The 14,145-nt window shown below is 44.9% G+C and overlaps 1 long non-coding RNA gene across 1 annotated transcript; it reads left to right on the top strand.

The window, feature by feature from the left end:
• Positions 1-13,332: 13,332 nt before the first annotated feature.
• On the top strand, positions 13,333-13,779 carry LOC130272625 (uncharacterized). The gene is made up of 3 exons (XR_008843654.1): positions 13,333-13,461; positions 13,534-13,610; positions 13,704-13,779. It is a non-coding gene; the product is annotated as an uncharacterized LOC130272625 (long non-coding RNA).
• The last annotated feature ends 366 nt before the right edge of the window (positions 13,780-14,145 follow it).

Below are 14,145 nucleotides of genomic sequence, written 5' to 3' on the forward strand. Positions count from 1 at the left end.
AATTTATTGAGTCATGAGCCTTTAAATAAATCTGGGAAGCAGAAAGCAGCATGCTGTCACATTAAGTTCAGGGTATGAAATGCCATAAATTCCCTCCTAAAACTTTACTAGACTTGCCTTATTGAACTAAAGAATCTGTATCTCTGCAGCATATAAATTGTGACTGCGTTTCATACCAGTGAGTATGCGCTGTTTGGACCTATAGCCTATATTTTGTAACTGGTGACAGCACTGGCATTCCTAAAAGGACAGAGGATTTGAAGCACATGTTATCATTAGTCTGTAGCCAGAGTAAGCGGTGAGAGTGAGATTAAGCCATGGAGTAATGGTTATCCATTATATTTACACCCACATTATGGTGGTGAAAAGGGGCCTTCCATCACAGCACCCAGGAGACAGCAGACTCAGCAGACTGCAATCTGGATACCTTGAAGGTTCTATCTGCTCTACATACTTTGCAAACCATTTTAACCAGATAGGTAGAGGAAGTTCATATTATACTTTACCAAGATGTACAGGATACATGCGAATGAGTGACTGAGATAGAAAATTGGGTCAGCACTCTGGAGGACCAGGCTACACATTTAACTTTGCACTTGGATCTAGAACAAGACTTCTTTCAGCTACAGTACCTTGGGAGACAAAGAAAACATATTAAGATGTTCTAATCTAAATTTTTTGGCATACCAGATGAAAGGGATGGTTCTGAATCATTTCTAGGAAACCTGATTATAACTACTTATAGCAGAAAGAGACTATGAGAGCCTCTCAAAACCTCTGACACCAAAGCCCCCCCCCCCCCCCCCCTGATGCATTTATAATCATATTTTTCGACTACCGGGACAAATAATGTGAGATTCACCAGGGTCAAAGAATTGATCCTATATGAGAATACACGTATCTCAGTTTACCCTGACTTTTCAATTGAAGTCCAAAAATAAAGAACCTTGTTTGAAACAGTCAAAAAGAGCCTTAAAGAGCTAAAAAATATACCATGCTTTAAATGGGCAGATTAAAAGTCATAGCTGACAACACTTCTTCACTTTTTTACTGCTCCTCGTGATTCTAACAGTCAGGGGGCGAAGCGCAATAGCATGAATCGTACGTTTGGTTAAATGCAGGTGGTGTATGGCTCTGCATTGGGTAGCTTTTATTCTTTATTCATTCCTTTGTCTTCAAAATATTCTGATAGACTTTGTCTATGTTTGCACTTTTTATTCATATGCATGCTCTATCTGATTTGGTTGATGCTATGGTCTTTATCCATGTACCAATGTTTAGTCTATATTTCCTGTAGTCTGTCCAGCGATGTGTATTGTGTCTACTTTTAATATGTTTTATATTATGTATTCCTAATAAAGATTTATTTATATACTTCTAATACCTTGGTTGCTGGTGAATATATTTTCTATTGGTGTTGACACTTATGGGCTTCCAGCAACATACCTTAACTTTATTGATTTGGTAGGTGATGGTACTGGTGAACAGTAAACTCAACTTTAGTGATCAGTACCAGGCAACTGCTGCCAAGGCTAATAAAGTCATGTGATGTATCAAGAGAGGCATAGAGGAATGTAACAAGGACATAGTTTTGCCTCTGTATAAATCACTGGTCAGACCACATATGGAGTATTGTGTCCATTTCTGAGCACCTGTATGTAAAAAGGACATGGCTGAATTGGAGAGGGTGCAGAGGAGGGCAACAAGGATAATTAATGGTATGGGAGGTTTATAGTACCAAGACAGGTTATCAAGCTTGGGGTTATTTAGTTTGGGGAAAAGACATCGTAGGGGCGATTAGCTCAAAATGTACAAATATATGGATGGATAGTACAGAAATCTTTCTAGTGATCTTTTTATACCTAGGCCGGTAACCATGACAAGGGGCATTCCCCAGGTGTGGCTTGGCGCTGACTGTAATGGCCGCATGCTAGGGTAGCTCCTGCTCCGGTGGCCAAAAATCAGCCTAAAAACCCCTGGTGACACAGCTCTTATTGATGGGGAGAACCTCCCGCAAGGCTAGAAAACCTCCCTCCACACCCTGACAGCTTTCTACTTCACCCGGAGGCATCCTGTGGCACTGCCTAGGTCCGGAGACGCTGCCAAGCCTTCCCTGCACAGCGCTGTGGCGCCAACTCAGGAGCTCCCCAGCCTCTCCCGCCACCCCAGCTGAGGAGTCTGCTGCGGCTTCAGGACAACTGGGTCCGGTGGTGAGCGACACATCCTGCCTGCAAGCTAGAAGCTGTGATTCCCATAGTGCCACTCTGTTGCTCTCACCCCTCTTGCCTTCCTCACCCTGCCAGGGCAAAGGGATTGCCATCTTGGGCCTCACTTGTGCAGGGTTTGCCTCCACCTCCAGTTCTCACACAGTCTCCTGCAGCTACCCCTGCTTGCTCAGCCATCCCCCCCTCTGCCTCTTCTGCCTGGGGATCAGACCCCTTCCTCAGTGTCATTTAATTTGTAGGGGTCTGGGTCTGCGCCTCCCGCACCCTCCCTTTCTATACCCCTGGACCCCCTCTCTGAGGACTACATTCCACTGGCCTCTCCCAAGCCACAGAGGATTCGGCTGTCCACCATGTTGCCAGCGAGTTCTTCCCGCTTGCCCTCTCAGGGGACTCGCCATCTCCCCTCTGGGTCCTCAGCGCCTCCTCCACCCACACCTACTCCTTCCTCCTGGGATACCCTCTCGGACACTGATCTGCCCTACTCGGGCATATTTGTGCCCTTCTCTGCTCTGCCTGACCTAGGCCAGCTACTCTCTCAAATTCCAACTAAAGAAGATTTCCACTCACTCATTGCTGAAGTTAAAGATACCTGTAGGGCGGCAATTTCATCTCTGTGCCAGGATATACAGCATGTGTCTGATTGGGTGGAGGGCCTGGAGAAAGGTCATGATACCACCAGGGCTTACATTGCACGGCTCCATTCGGCATCTCAAACTGACTTTCTGTGTGACCTCCATGCCCACGTGGAAGATCTGGACAACAGGGGAAGACGTAATAATATCCGTGTGCGAGGGCTGCTGGAGGCTGCCCGTGAGGAAGATCTTTTCGTCACTCTGGAAGCTAGCTTTAACCTTATCCTGGGCGAGCCCCCTTCCTATAACATCTAATGGGACACAGAACATAGGGCCGGATGCTCCAACCACTCCTGGTGGTCCTGTGCTCTCATCAAGTGCCCTATCAGTGGAACTTCCCATTTGCTCTGCATGCATGTAAGGATGGACACTCTGCTGTATTACGCTCCTTCTCCCTTTACAGGAGATCGCGGGGGGCCCCAGTGGTCGGACCCCCTGTGATCTGAAACTTATCCCCTATCTTACGATAGGGGGTAAATTTTTCAACACCGGACTACCTCTTTAAAAAGTCTAACAGATCGCGCAGTGAAATCTGCACATCAGAGAAAAAAGAAAACAGCTAGAGCAGCATGTTCTGCGCAGCAGAATGCCGGACCAATAACGGAAGCAAACTGGAGGACCAATGAGAGGAGGCAACGTTATCCGATAGGGGGACCAATAAGAACAGTTGTAAACAAAAGCAGGGAGTCTATTTCCCTGCGCATAGAAACATGCGCAGAGACAGAAGTGACGGTTATAGCAAATAAGAACAAGATTGTGAATAGCTGAAATGGAGATTGGTCAGACAGCCTGTCAGCAATGTCTGTTGATATAGAGGCATGATGGAAAGTTCTCATACGTCACATATAGTGAATGATCCTATTGACCAATAAGAACATAAATCATTGAATCACCAAAGAGGGCAGTTAGTGCAGCGATATTCTGTTTGATGACATCACTGAGGGGAGGTTATAAAAACCCCAACCTGGCTCCTGCAAATGCCCTTGAGAAAGCCACCTTTTGGTGGTGAAACGATGGGGGGAGGGGGATGTGTATACGTTTTTAATAAGCAACAGTGAGGTCTCTTGAATATGGACATATGTGTAGCAGACTGTAGCCGCAACAATACATGTTGAATACTAGTGGCATGTAGTCACATGCTTAAAGAATAATCAATACATATAGAGCCTGTTGACATTTTAACAATAGGCATAAGTTAAGTTTTATTACAATAATTTAGTGAATGGTAAAATTAGGGTTCTAGTGATCACTCGATCAATTGTAAATAGTGGCTCCCTGAACGTTAAGGGCCTGAACTCTCCCTCGAAGAGACGCTTGTTGCAACGGGAGTTGATCGAGCTGAGGGCTGATATAGTTTTCTTTCAAGAGACACACTTTGACCGTTCTGTATCCTTTCAATTCCTCCAACATCTCTACACACATCTCTGCTGTCTCTGATAGGAAGGTGGGGGTTGCTATTCTCGTCTTTAGATCCTGCCCCCTACAAGTTTCTTATTCCTACTTAGACCCACTGTGACGCTATGTGGTGGAGGGGGTCTTAGGTGGGGTCCCGCTTCTGCTTTGTAATATTTATGCTCCTAACACTGCAAAAATCCCTTTACTGCAAAGAGTTCTTGCCAAGCTTAATAAATACCCTTCCTCTGCCTGGCTGCTTGGGGGGGGGGGGGACGGGGGACTTTAACCTTATCTTTTCTCCCTCTATGGACCGCCATTCTCTTTCTGTTACCCCTCCTACCCCTGCTCAATTGCGCTTAGCTGCCATTTTCCAACAGATTATTAGGGCCTCCTCATTATTCGATTTATGGCGGATAAATCACCCGACGGACAGCTCTTTTAGCTCCTACTCCCACCCCCATAAATTACATACGTGCATAGAATTTTTTTTTGGCAACCTCCCTATGGTATGCATGCTCTCCGCTGCTCGCTTGAGCCGATTTTCTGGTCTGACCACTCTCCTATCCTACTTTCTTTTTCTTCCTCTCCTTCTTCCCTATGGAGTTGTCACTGGTGGCTTAACAACTCTCTTCTAAAGTTACTGCCTTCCCAGGAATCGATACAGAAGTGTCTAACAGACTACTTTGCTACCAACGGGGGTTTGGTCTCTTCGCAGGCCCGACAGCTCACAAGTCGGTCCTACGGGGGCATTATATTGCTCTAGGTGCACGACTTAAGCGTGACGCTCTGACTCGCTCCCGGGAACTTTGTGAGCAGATTGTCCGATTAGAAGCTCTCTTACTATCCTCACCCTCTCTATCGACTCTGAGGTGCTTGATTACTGCTCGTGCTCAGTTGGGTGACCTGGCTCTCCATAGAGTTGAGCAACAGCTGATGTATGCCAAACAACATTTTTATGAGAGAGGTAACAAGGCACATACTATGCTAGCCTATATGACCGTGCAGTTGCTCAATCCCCTTCTGCCCTGAAGGACTCCTTAGGTGTTCTTCACTACCACCCCGCTGATATTTCTCGCCTTCTTGCTGATTAATATGCTGATCTTTACTCCCTTCCATCTCTGCTTCCGTCTGATCCGGTGGAGCATGCAGCTGCCCTAGATTCCTATCTTTCCCGATGTGGCCTGCCTACTCTGTCGGGGGCTGATCATGAGGTCCTCAATGCACCTATTACTGAGGAAGAACTCCTGGAGGTTCTGAAATCCCTTCCTGTTGGTCGTTCCTCAGGCCCAGATGGCTTCACGTATCTGTATTATAAGACTTATTCCTCTATACTAGTACCTTACCTTGTTCCTCTTTTTAATTCTTTTATGGGGGTTGAGGAGATCCCGCAGCCCTTCTTGGACTCCTTGATCAGCCTGATACCTAAACCAACCTGGTAAGGATCCTCATGATTGCTCTAGTTACAGGCCTATTGCCCTCCTCAATTCTGACCTGAAGCTCTTTTCCAAGGTCTTGGCGGTCAGACTTTGCTTCTTTCTCCCTTCTCTTATCCATAAGGATCTGGTTGGGTTTATCCCTGTCGCCAAGACGGTAACAATACAAGCAGGGTAACAGATCTTATTGACTTAATCAATCAGAGGTCCGAACAGGCATCAATTCTAAGTTTAGATGCTGAAAAGGCTTTTGATAGATTGGGATGGCCGTTTCTTTTTGCCACCCTTCAGAAATTTGGTATCACGGGCAACTTTCTAACTGCACTGCGGGGTCTCTATTCCTCTTCCGCTGCCTCTCTTAAACTTCCTCACGCTTCCTCTCCAACTTTTCCTTTGTTTAATGGGACCCGTCAGGGTTGTCCGTTGTCTCCCCTAGTGTTCGCCTTATGCATTGAGCCTTAGCTGCCATGATAAGGGGGGACCCGGACATCACCAGCATTCCCTTACATGATAGGGAATTTAAGATATGCTTATTTGCTGATGATGTCCTGCTTACACTCTCTCGTCCTTTGCTTTTTCTCGCTAAGCTCTATAAAGCTCTTCAAGCCTATAGTGTGGTCTCTGGTTATAAGGTCAATCTATGTAAATCTGAAGCGCTTCCTCTGAATCTCCCACTGCCTCTGTCTACCCTCTTGCGTTCTAAGTATTCCTTTAAATGGTCTACCTCTGCTAGCAAGTATTTGGGGGTTTATATCCCCTATCACTACTCCTCTCTTTACTCTACCAACTATCTTCCCCTTTTCCGGGAACTTCGGGAGCTTTTAGAGAAGTGGCGGTCACAATACATCTCCTTTTTTGGTCGTATTGCGGTGGTTAAAATGACGATTCTTCCGAAACTACTCTATTTTTTCGAGATGTTGCTACCTACTACCGTTATCGGCCCTTTGCTCTTTTCAATATGCTATTTTCCTTTTCATCTGGGATGGTAAGGGACATCGTTTGCCAATGTCTGTTAAGATGGTTAGTCGGGCTATGGGGGGTCTGGCGGTCCCTGGCATCACAAAATACTACTGGGCCGCTCACCTACGCCATCTAGCGGCTTGGTCCTCGTACCAAGCATACAGCCGCTGGATGGAGCTGGAAAAACTTTGGCTGGCTCCTGTCCACCCTAATACTCTTCTTTCGTCCTCTCCATCGACTACTATCGCTCTCTCTCTCTCTCTCTCTCCTCTACTAGGCCCCATGTCTTTCTCAAAATATGTGTGGGGGTATTGCTCAGTAAAGTTTAAAAATTTGCAGTCCTTTTTCTATCTTCCAGACTTCCTCTCTGATCAGTGTTCCGCTATGGTGCGGGAATGGGAATCTCGGGGCCTTTTCTGTTGGGCTGACATAGTGGACCCCATATCTTGTTCCCTCCTGCCTTTTTACCAATTGATAGCTCGCTGGGAGCTGCCCTCGTCTGAGTGCTTTCACTATCTACAATTTTGGCATTATATGTCTTCTATGACTGGCTCCGCTGTGGTCTCTCTGCCTACCGGCTGTGAAAGATTTTGTTGTGGTGGGCCTCAGACGAGGGGCTTTCTCGCTGACATTTATTCCTTACTTCTCCACCCCCCTGACCGTGACTCTCCGTCACACCGTTACATGGGCCGCTGGGAGGATGTTCTGAATACTACCATTACCTTACCTCAATGGCATGTTATATGGGAAAGGGCTTCAAAAGCTTCAATTTGTACGGCCTATAAGGAAACCCAGTATAAAATGATTATGGGCTGGTATCACATCCTGGAGTTATTGAATAGGCTCAACCCTGACTTCCCTGCTCAATGCTGGCGTTGTGGGGTTGGGTTTGGTATGGTGTTCCATATTTTCTGGTCCTGTCCCCTCCTAAAAGATTACTGTAAACAGTGCAGCATTTAGTATCTGATGCCCTGGGTGCTTTGGTTCCTCTAGATCCCCTGATTTACCTTCTCCACCTCTCTCATCCCACTCTATCTAAGAAGCCATTTAAGTTTTTCATGCATATAGCCCTGGCCGCTAAAACTCTTATTGCTAAGTGTTGGAAGAGGACCCTTCCTCCCTCTGAATCTTACGTGTTAACCTGTATACGTGACATCTGCTCCTTGGAATTCCTCACGGCCTCTTTAAACAATGCTACTCCCTCATTTCTCTCTCAGTTTGGGGACCTTGGAACCGCTTCTCTGATCAACAACCACCTTGATTCCTCTACCCCTTTCTCTTTTCCTCTTTCCCCTTCCCCCCCCCCCTCCTCCTCTCGGGTCTTGTGGTTTGTTACGTGTTTGTTTTGTGGTCCATTTTTGTTACCCCCCATCCCCCCCGTCCCCCCTGTCCCTCCCTCTACCCTTTCCGTGTTTGTGACTCTCTGGGTCCACCGCTTGTATTTGTTGATATGCAAACTTATGCTCATTTATGTATCCTTACGGTTCATGTTATGGTCTTTTGTTCTATTAGCACCCTGGTATCGGACGCCTTTATTTAAATTCTTATTGTGTTATCTGCCTACGGTGGGCCTCCCTATGGTTTATTATCTTTTCAATGACAATCTGACTATTATTGGGTCTCGACCCTGTATGATGTTATTTGTATGTTCTTTTTCTTCCACTTGGATTTATATCTCTGAAAAATTATTTAATAAAAATTACAGTTGAAAAGACAAGGGGCATCCTCTACATCCAGAGGAAAGAAGGTTTCACCGTCATCACAGATTCTTTACTGAGCAGTGAGACTATGGAACTCTCTACCCCATGATGTTGTGATGTCTGACTCAATAAACTAGTTCAAGGGGGGCCTGGATGCTTTCTGGAAAAGTAGAACATTACGTGTTATGCATACCAGATTAATGGGGATAGAAAATTGGTCCAGGGATTTATTCTGATTGCCATATTGGAGTCAGGAAGCAATTGGCATCAGCCTCATGGAGATTTTTACCTCCCTCTGGATCAATACAGTAGGGTCTAACTAGGTTGAACATGGACTCTTGACCTTTTTTCAACCTATGTTACCATGTTACTATGTTTATGCACTGTTTATGGGAACACAGGAGATAACTGAGAGCTGTACTGGCACCCCTACAGACAAAGAATGACGCTTCCTTCTGCTGCTCCATGCAGCTAAGAGAGCAGATGCTCTGTTCTGTAGATTGTGGGGGGTAGCAGGAAACAGACGCCACGCAATCCGACATTTATAAGGCTAACATTCTGATATCCAATCTATAGAAGTCTTACCACAAGTAAATGGTTAGTCCTTAACCTCTTGGGGATGCAGGGCGTACAGGTACACCATGCATCCTGGGTCCTTAGGAATTCCGGTCCCCACTGCTCGCCGGGTGGGGTCTGAGATGCCTGATGAAATCGTTCAGCAGACATCCCGTGCCAATGCCTCAGGACACCCCCCATGTCGGCGATCGCTGGCGATCTGCACCGATTCCATGTCATACGGGTCTCCGGTGACCCAGAAAATAAGGAGGGATTGGGGCTGTCCAAGATACCCCCGATGTCCCTTAAGGGATAGGAGTGAGGTGGCAGGGGTGCAATCCCTCCCATCCCTGCTATTGGTCGGTAAGAAGCGACCGACCAATAGCAGATCGGGGGGGGGGGTAAAGTTCGGTTCCCCTGCTCTGCAAACTCATGGTAGTCCAGGCAGAGCGGGGGAACTGTCCTGTGAGCAGCGGAGGAGGTCACTTACCAGCGGAGGGCGACGATCAGCGGTGAGCGGCGATCCTCCTCTGACAATGTAAGCCAGTAGGGGAGTTGTTGCCTAGCAACATCTGGAAGGCCACAGTTTGAAGACCACTATGCAGTGGTCTCTAAACTGTAGCCCTACAGATGTTGTTAAACTACAACTCCCAGCATGCCCAGACAGCTGTTTGCTGTTTGAGCATGCTGGGATTTGTAGTTTTACAACAGCTGGAGGGCTGCAGTTTGGAGATCACTGTGCAGTGGTCTCTAAACTGTTGCCCTCTAGATCTTGCAAAACTACAACTCCCAGCATGCCCACACAGTAGTTTGCTGTCTGGGTATGCTGGGATTTGTAGTTTTGCAACATCTGGAGGGCCACAGTTTGAATATCACTGTGGGTTGTCTCTAAACTGTATTACTCCAGATCTTGCATAACTACAACTCCCAGCATGCATGAACAGCAAACGATTGTCTTGGTATGCTGGTAGTTGTAGTTGAGTGCCTCCAGCTGTTGCATAACTACATCCCTCAGCATGCACTTCGGCAATCAGTACACACTGGTAGGAAAATACTGAGTTAGGCAACAGAACATAACTCAAGGCTTTCCAGCCAGTGTGCCTCCAGCTGTTGCAAAAGTACAAATCCCAGCATGCACGGTCTGTCAGTGCATGCTGGGAGTTTTAGTTTTGCAACAGCTGGAGGTTTTCTACCCACCCCCCACCCCCATGTGAATGTACACATGGGCGGGGTTTACAGTGAGTTTCCTGCTTCAAGTTTGAGCAGCGGCAATTTTTGCACCGCAGCTCAAACTCCTAGTGGGAAACTCACCGTAAACCCCCGCCCGTGTGAAGGTACCCTAAAAAGACTACACTACACTGCACATAATAAAGGGTAAAACACTACATGCACACACACGTACACTGCACCCCCCCTCCAATAAAAATGAAAAATGTCTCGTACGGCATTGTTTCCAAAACGGCTGTTGCAAAACAACAACTCTCAGCCTTGCCGGACAGCCACTGACGGTTCAGGCATGCTATGAGTTTAGCAACAGCTGGAGGCACCTTGTTTGGGAATCACTGGCGTAGAATATTTTTGGTAGCGGCGGCAATTGCAATGCTTGCATCCGAGTCCACCCCTATGCAAATCCATAATATAGGCCTCAAATGCGCATGAAGCTCTCTCACTTCAGAGCCCTGTCATATTTCAAGGAAACCGTTTAGGGCCACATATGGGGTATTTCTGTACTTGGGAGCAATGGCATTTAAAATTTTGGGGGGATTTTTCTCCTTTTACCCCTTATGAAAAGGAAAAGTTGGGGTCTACACCAGCCTATTATTGTAAAAAAATTAATTTTTTTTACACTAACATGCGGGTGTTGCCCCCTACTTTTCATTTTCGCAAGAGGTAAAAGGAAAAAAAAACATCAAATTACATCAAATGCTCTGCGGGCGCACAACATGGCTCAAGAGTGAAAGCGCACTATGTACATTTGAGGCCTAAATTGGTGATTTGCACAGGGGTGGCTGATTTTACAGCGGTTCTGACATAAACGTAAAAAAAAATACCCACATTTGACCCCATTTTGGAAACTACACCCCTCACGGAATGTAACAAAGGGTATAGTGAGCCTGAACATCATACAGGTGTTTGACGAATTTTCGTTAAAGTTGGATGGGAAAATGAAAAAGAAAATGTCACTAAAATGTTGGTGTTATCCTAAATTTTTCTTTTTCACAAGGGAAATAGAAAAAAGGCCTCCCAAAATTTGTAACACCATTTTTTCTGAGTATGTAAATACCCCATGTGTGGATGTAAAGTGCTCTGCGGGTGCACTACAATGCTCAGAAGAGAAGGAGTGCCATTGGGTTTTTGGAGAGAAAATTTGTCTGGAATTGAAGACCATGTGTGTTTACAAAGCATTACAGTAAGTATTCACGCCCCACAGGTGTCTAACAGATTTTTGGAACAGTGATCCGTGAAAATGAAAAATGCAATTTTTCATTTGCACAGCATACTGTTCCTAAGATCTGTCAAATGCCAGTGGGGTGTAAATGCTCACTGTACCCCTTATTAAATTCTGTGAGGGGTGTAGTTTCCAAAATGGGGTCACATGTGGGGGTCCACTGTTCTGGCACCACAGGGGGCTTTGTAAATGCACATGGCCCCAGACTTCCATTCCAAACAAATTCTCTCTCCAAAAGCTCAATGGCGCTCCTTCTTTTCTGAGCATTGTAGTTCGCCCACAGAGCACTTTACATCCACATATGGGATATTTTCATACTCAGAAGAAATGGTGTTACAAATTTTGGGGACCTTTTCTCCTATTATCCCTTGTGAAAATGAAAAATTTGGGGTAACACCAGCATTTTAGTGAAATAAATAAAATTTTTCATTTTCCCATGAAGTTCCTTAAGGGGCTTAGTTTCCAAAATAATATGCCATGTGTTTTTTTTTTTTTTTTTTTTTTTTGCTGTTCTGTCACCATAGGGCTTCCTAAATGAGACATGCCCCCAAAACCATTTCAGCAAAATTTGCTTTCCAAAAGCCAAATGTGACTCTATTCTGAGCATTGTAGTTTGCCAGCACTAGACATCCATACATGGGGTATTTCCTTACTCGAGAGAAATTAGGTTACACATTTTGTGGGGATTTCTCTCCTTTTACCCCTTGAAAAAATAAAAAAAAGGCTCTACAAGAACATGCAAGTGTAAAAAATGAGCATTTTGAATTTACTCTTTCACTTTACTGCTATTCCTGTGAAACACCTAAAGGGTTAACAAACTTTCTGAATGTCATTTTTAATTCTTTGAGGGGTGCAGTTTTTCTAATTGGGGTCATGTATGGGGTATTTCTAACATGAAAGCCCGTCAAATCCACTTCAAACTGAACTGGTCCCTGAAAAATTCAGATTTTTTAATTGTCGTGAAAAAATGAAAAATTGCTGCTGAACTTTGAAGCCCTCTGATGTTTTCCAAAAGTAAAAACATGTCATCTTTATGATGCAAACATAAAGTAGACATATTGTATGTGTGAATCAATATATCATTTATTTGGGATGTTTATTTTCCTTATAAGCAGAGAGTTTCAAAGAAAAAAAAATGCAACATTTTTCATAAAATTTTTGAATTTTTCACCAAGAAATGATGCAAGTATCGCCAAAAATTTACCACTATCATAAAGTAGAAAATATCATGAAAAAACATCTCGGAATCAGAAAGAAAAGTAAAAGCATCCCAGAGTTATTAATGCATAAAGGGACAGTGGTCAGAATTGCAAAAAAGGGCTGATTCCTTAAAGGGGTACTCCCCTGGAAAAAAAAATGTAATAATCTGGTGCCAGAAAGTTAAACAGATTTGTAGCCAGGATTAAATACCTCACGGTTTAAACGCCGAACTGGAACTGTTCGCATATCTGTAACTACTAGCAACAACACATCGCTAATCCGGTCAGTAGGGGGTTAACATCTGAGACACGCCGCTATAAGAACTGGACCAGCAAGCCACTAGCTCTATCCAGACGAAGGAAGCCGACAGTCTTCCGAAACGCGTCGATAGGTTTGTGGACCATAGAGGATACCGCAGTGACGTCACTCAGATCCAAATCACCTCCACCTGATTCACCTAACAGCGAGCGTGCAGGTAGGTTGAGACGCCACCGGCCGGGGCGCACTCCCACTGCCGTCAAACGCTCCCTTGAACTAACCGGATTACAACTAACTATTTCCCGGACTGAACTTCAACTTCACACTTACTTATCAATTCAGGAAAACCTTCACTGAGGGCCCGCCACAGTGCTGACCGCGCAACAGGTACCCGCGGGAGATTTACCAGGTACGCCACTAAGTGTCATAACAGTAACCATCTACTTGTGTATATATCCCTATACTCTGTGGATATTCCATCAGCTTACCTACTCTGCGGTGACTATATTATCATTTTATACAGAGCGCAACGGTGCAAAGGGGCTTCATTTGCATTTCTTTTAAACCTCTGGAGTACCCTCAGGGAGAGCCCACTGCATCAAGCATCCGCCTCTACAATACCTATATAGAACCAGAAACACAACTAATGAACAGGTACTAATAAGAACGACTCTGCTGGAAGTATTCACTACACTTTTCACCACAACTAGATTGTTTTATTTGTAGGAATATCACTCCTTCAGCCTACTACATCTGCCATTCCAATCACCATCGCCCGCACCAACGTGACCGATCTTTTAAAGGTAGACCATGTTTTACATATAGAAGTTCAATTAACCATCATGCATATTTATATGTAATTCAGCCATTGCATTCCCATTTTTTTCGATCACCAGGTGAGCACTTTCTCACACCATCAACAGTATTATCCATATCACCAGGATCCTTCCCTCTTCTTACAGCAGCATCAGGTTAGTCCCCACCACCTAGCCACAATAGCCATAATTGATTTGTGTCTGATACAGCGCTTGCCAATTCAATAACTAGATTTGTAAATTACTTCTATTTAAAAATCGTAATCTTTCTAGTACATATCAGCTTCTATTTGCTCCACAGGAAGTTCTTTTATTTTTGAATTTCCTTTCTGTGCTCTCTGCTGACATATCTTTTCATTTTAGGAACTGTCCAGAGTAGGAGAAAATCCCCATAGCAAACCTCTCCTGCACCAGACATTTGTCAGCAGAGAGCACTGTAGTCAGGCTGAAAAGGAAATTCAAAAAGAAAATAACTTCCTGTGGAGAAAATAGAAGCTGATAAGTACTAGAAGTCATTTACAAA

This window comes from Hyla sarda, chromosome 5 (assembly GCF_029499605.1).
Source record: "Hyla sarda isolate aHylSar1 chromosome 5, aHylSar1.hap1, whole genome shotgun sequence".
Taxonomy (NCBI): Eukaryota; Metazoa; Chordata; class Amphibia; order Anura; family Hylidae; genus Hyla; species Hyla sarda.